Below are 6,006 nucleotides of genomic sequence, written 5' to 3' on the forward strand. Positions count from 1 at the left end.
TTGTTGTTCTCCTTTGACATGGCCAGATGTGTTTGTATGATAAATGAATGCCATCTGCCTGAAGTATGTATGGAGGGGAGGCGGAAATGGTGACTCCAACGCCAACCTCTGGTGGAAAAGATTGTTTCTTAGAGATATCAGTGTCCCTTTTATCTGCTGTTACACTGACACTGGTTTTTGATAGACATGATATGTGTAATGGAGTTCAGCCACAGTGTACTTATGGATCTGGAGGTGAAAAGGGTTTTTTCAGCCTGCCAGTGGAAAGCTAGAGGAGGAAGGAGAAGACTCCCCTATAAAACATAATCAGGGATGGCAGTCCCAGATACAGAAGGATGAAATCCGTGATAGGAAGAATGTCACAATGTTACTGATTATGAAGGTGATGGTACAATTGTCATGTTTTCATTCTAGCTGATTCCCTGCCTTGACTCATATCTGCTACTTTGTCTTCACCAAACTTCAGTTTTCCTTGTTCTGCCACTTCTGCGGTATCTACCTTTTTTTAAGCATAAGCAAGAATCATTATGGGATACCTTAGAAGGTAGTTATTCATGTCTATTGAGTTGCTGGAAATAGATATCCTTTTCCTGCTTAAAGGTACTGTAAATTGTAGGGATAAACAGGAGAAGAGATCCTGTCTTGGTCATCTAATTGCATGTCACAATTTGTGTTTGCAGTCTGAGAGTTTGGGCTTTTGTCAGTTACGAGTGCAGTGAAAGATGGGCCATACTGAGTTTGCTTTCCTTCCTGCCTTGGCCTCCTGGCTTTGTGGTGGCTTATACTCCATGTATCCTCAGTGTGTTGGTATGTCAGTTACAGATTAAAATAATTACTTGGCAGGGGTTTAACAGTCACGCATATACAACATATAAAAAGCAAGTGGATTTGCTTCTCCAGGGTCCTTATGTGATTCCATTATCAGATCCAAGGTGCTGCTAAGAGCTGGAAACTGTAGCACGATGGAAAACCACGTTGGTGTTGAGATTTCGGGAGTGTGTTGCACCTGATGGTCAGTTCACATGTGATTCTTTCAGCACTTGTCTGGTGGGTTTTTTGAGAAGGAAATAGCAGCAGTCTATACAGAGCAGCTACCATGTGTCCCTACCTCCTCTTTTCACCTAGCTGTTTACAGCTGCCCTTGTCTAGTGACTTTTATAGCCAGCAATGAATTTTCCATGCTTCTCTAACAATTTGTATAGCTTTCCACCCCGATTAACCATCTGCTGTTTTTCACACCCATGGCATTTTCAGTGGGGCTGTTGCAGAATAGCCAGTGTCCACTTAATAGGCAGATTAAAGGTGATCCAGAACATACTGTGAAAACTGAACTCTCAGCTTCACAGTTTTTTAGATGGTTTCTGTCCCTTTAGCTCACAGATGGCTCAGAGTCATAAAGCCTAAACAGTTGTTCTTAGGACTCAGTCTGCACGTTTTTCAAACCCTAGTCCAGTCATTTTAAGAAATTACTTGGCTCAGTGAAGTGTGAATGTGCCTCCAGAGCATTTGTAAAGCAAAAAGGAGATCTTGGCACTGTGCACCTAATTGTGTATATTTTTTCCCTTGAAAGACTTTGCTTCATTTTTTTTTTTTTTTACCCAAGTCTCGCACATCTCAGTAGTAAGACAGACCTGCATTGTGCTGCAAAGATCCTGCATTTTCCAGTGAATCTGGAGTTGTAGCAATTTATCTTTTTTTTTTTTTTTTTTTTTAATGGAGACTTTTAAATGTAACATGCAGTGTAAAAAGCACGTTGAAGTGCTCAGGATATTCATTGCTATTATAATTTTAATTGTTTCATTCTAACATGTAAAAAAATTGCATTAAACCATCTGAACGCATTTGGTTTAAGACGAGATAAACACTGTCATGCCCTAGTTAAGGGTGGATACAATGCTTTCCTCTAGAAGTGTGCGTTTTAACACCCCTACCCAGTGCAGTCACTGCAGAATTAAAAGTTCCAGTGGAGGTTTTATTGCCTTGCTTAAAGCTGGTTCACACCATCTGCAGGCTCAGAAGGGGAGTCTTTGTAGAGAAATGTATTAGGGTCAATATGAGTGTTGTTGTTAATTACTCCTGTGTGATGTCGACAGAGTGATATTGTTGTAAGTAAAATTCAGATGTGGTGCTTAGGCACTGGCTCATTAGCAACACCTCTTCTGAAAGCATTCTCTGTTCCCTTGCTGACACTGCAATGACATGTCTTGAGCTGGGGTCTGCCATGCTGATGTCTGACCAGGGACAGGTGACTCAGAGTATCTTGGCTTGCCTGTTGTCATTGGGCCAAGCCAGAGTTTGAGGCAATTGTCGAGGCAGTGAAAGGAAAAGTATCTGGTGGTGGCTGCTTCTGTTGTGTTCTGTGCTTGTTTCTTAGCCTCGTGCTGTTGGGAGTAGGAAGTAGCAAAAAGTTGTGGGCAAAGTCAGAATGTCAGCTTTCTACAGGCCACTGAGGTGGTGTGAATTTGCCATGCACACCTGAAGCTGAGCTGCTGTTTGCCTGGGCTCTCCTGCTTACAGGATCCCAGAATGAAAACAGAACTACTGGTTTCCTCTGGCACCTTCTCTTCCCCAGCAGTAGCCTAAACCCCTGTGTTTCACACTCAATATGTCTCTTGCCTCAGCTTTGCTGAACGAGGCCTTCTCCCTAGCCTAGTCTGGCCCGAGCACTTCTGTGGCTGTAGTGCTGCAAAGGATTAGCATCCTGCCGCTGAGACCAGACACGCCATGTGAAATTAATTTAGATGGTTCTGCTATTCAACAAGCTGATACCAGCTCTTCTCCTTTGTCAAATTGGAAAACAAGAGCAAAAGGAGCTATCCCCTTTCCTTGGCCTCTCCAGGATGAATCTCCTGTTACATCTGTGACCAAGCAACTGCCTGAATAGGCCCAATCTGAAACTTGTTTACACCTCTAAGCATATTACAGAAATTCCTGAATAAGTCGATTCTGGCTAAATAGGAACTGATCCCAGTGACTTCTGTTAGCAGGTGCAGTCTTGGGAGAGTAAGGGAAGTGTTTCAGCTGTGTTTAGGGAAGAAGGTAAGAAGTAGTCTACCTGGAAGAACTCAGTTTGTGATCCTCCAGTTCCAAGGGGCACTAATACCGCTACCTAGTCTGTACTCCTAAGGCAGCTGGCCCACGGGATTTTCTTCAGTCTCCCATGGGAAAGGAATAGGTCCTGAGTTGGAGGGATAAATGCCTGAGTACACAGACCAGCAACACACAGTGTCTGCACTAGGCTAAGATGAGGAGTTGGATGAGCCAAAGCAGCCCCACTGGAGCAGCAAGAGGCATACAGACCTGCTGCAAGGTGGTGGCTCCTTCTAACGCTGAATGAAAGGTGTTTTGAGCCTCACTATTGTGATACAGAGCCCTCTTGGCTCATATGTTTAAAGGCAAGCATGTGGGGTGGTGGGGAGGGTGTTTCTCCTCTGGTCCCAGAGTCAATGCAGCTCCTCCAGGAGCAGGTGAGGAAAGTGCTGTGTAAACATTAAGGGCTGAAGTGCTACAGCCCCAGGCCCTCTGCAGCATGGCCTCTGCCTCCTCTGAATGCCAGGTGGGTTTCTGATAAGCAGGCAACTTCTTGACTGTACAATCCCTCTAAAATACTTTAAATGGCAAAACCATTCACAACATGTATAACTGAAAAAATGCCAAATTCCTAATGCAATTTAGACATAGCTAGGGGGGAGGTGGCTTTGCTTGGAAGGACATTATGTACAAAAATGAGGGGGAGGGGGTTGTATCAGATGACCCACAGCAGCCTGGCTGCCAGGACAGCATCTGGTTTTAATTGGCTAATCAGATCCTGTTTGAAGCCTTTCTCAGCTGTGCTGCCCTTGAAAACCAGATTCCTCTTCCAGATGAGGCAGGACTGCTTGCAATTACAGTGTGGTTAGCACAAGAGCAGCAAAACTCAAAATGTTATCGTGTGCTCAACACTTTCACCAAAATGTTACGAGGAGAAGCCCTTACTCCAGGGAAGATGTGGGCAGCAGAACCCCTTCTTCATTCCTGCTGTCTACTGGAGGAGTTTATTTTCCCCTTTTTTGGAGGTAGGGAGGAAGGTTGCTAAATGCCCACCCCTGTGCTGTGGAAGGACTAGCCTGAGGCATTGAGCAATAGTTCTGTGTCCTCCTCCAACACTGATGCTTCTGGGTGGAACTGGTTTTAGGAATGAGATCTGGCTTTGTAGCCAGGGAGTCAGTAATGGCACGAGTAGCCTGAGCCAGGTCCTGGGGAGATGGTCTGGAGTGACTGTACCTGGGCTAGAGACCCAAGCCAGCGTACACACCAAATCTGCATTGTGTCTGCCTTAGACAGTGTGGTCCTGGCTCGTCTCCGGCTGGTACCTGCAGGGGAATTGCTATCTGCATATGTGATTTTCAGATCACCCATTAAGGAAGATGTGGGAAAATGTGTTGGGCTTAATAAGGCCCTGTAGCTCACTGAGAACTGACATGAATAGCAAGCACTCAGAAGAAAGGCTCAGCATCATCATTTTGCTCTCACTGCATTGTTGTGGGTTCTTTTCAGAAAGCATATGCCATTTTTTAAGTAATTGATAAGGCGAATGAGTGATTTAATCATTGACCTTTTAATGAAGCCCTGGAGTGATATATTCAGTACCTCTGCTGGGGCCAATTGCGTGGCCTGTTGCAGAGCAGTAGATGTCCTGGGTTTTTCTGATAAAGACCTGTGTGCCTGGTACCCTCAGGAAAGGGGCTCGGGGGCATAACTGGGGAGTGCTTTGGGTAGGAAGGTCTTCATGGTTACAGTAAACCTGAGCTACTCCCCGAGCTGCAGTTCTTACCTAGCGTGTGGATATACCTTCTGCTGTGTGATCAGTGCAAGTGGCCTTCTGCTTGAAGAAAGAAGGGGGTGGAGGTGAAGTTTCAGACATGGCTATAATGCTAAGTAGAGCTACTTTATCAATAGGATCATTCACAATTGAGTCTTGTTTGTAGGACTGCTTAGGTTTCAACCAACACTAACAAACTTGCACCTACCCTGCACCAACGATGCACAAAGACAGAGGTATTGGCATGTGAGTGTCCTGTGCTGGGGTTAGGCGCCCACCCCGCAGAACGTGCCTAGGGTTGGCCAGGGGTTTACCATGCTTATTTCTTAGAAAGAGCTGGTTGCAAACTTTCTTTCTCACCAGGATATTTGTGCAATAAGGAGCTCATAACTGGCACGGTTTAAAAGGTTAACAACAGCAGCTGGCTGCTGTAACAACTTGGACACACTGAGGCATTGCTAATAGTTTGGCAGGAAAAGCTGTATTTACATCATCTGAACAGGTTTGCTTATTCACAAGTAGGATGTTACCCTGTCTGGCCAGAAAGGGCATTCGAAAGGTGGCTTTGTATATCAAAGACTAACACTAACAAACATCATCACAAGAAGAGGGAAGGTGCAACGTGGCCCTTTGAGTGAAGTGGCAGTAAAGGAAATGCCCGGCTGGCGTTCATTAGCTCTGCTGGTTCTCAGGTTCACTGATCCATCAGCATCCTCTTGACTAGATCTCGCCGTGCTGGATTTCTAGAGAGCAGTGAGCCTCCATCTGCCTGCTGGACCAAATACGAGGGAAATGACAGAAGTGCATAAGAAAAGATGTGCAGTTTGGGGCAGGTGGATCCGTAACAAATGAACTTACTCTGCTCGGTAGCAGCCAGGAGTGATAACAGGATAAGTGTAACCAAACTCTTCCGTCAGTCACGTACATCCTCTGTGGATTGCATTCTTCCTAAAGGTCTTTGGGCGACCTCCTCAGGAAGCTGCAAGGACCCAGAGGTGAGCCGGTAACAGGAGATCCCAAAAGAGAGTCACTGAACCAGCCTGGCAAATGCTCACCCAAGCATGGAAGAGTGGAGAAAGAAACCTCAGGCCCTGAGGTCACTTGAATCTGCTGCCATCGGTAAGTAAAGCCTGATCAGACCAGTCTGTCAAATCCTTTGAGCCTGCAAGTGGGGGGAAAACTGACAGAAAACTGCTGGGCGTAAC

The sequence above is a fragment of the Tyto alba genome, unplaced genomic scaffold, assembly GCF_018691265.1.
Source record: "Tyto alba isolate M040663 unplaced genomic scaffold, T.alba_DEE_v4.0 Super-Scaffold_14, whole genome shotgun sequence".
NCBI classification, from domain to species: Eukaryota; Metazoa; Chordata; class Aves; order Strigiformes; family Tytonidae; genus Tyto; species Tyto alba.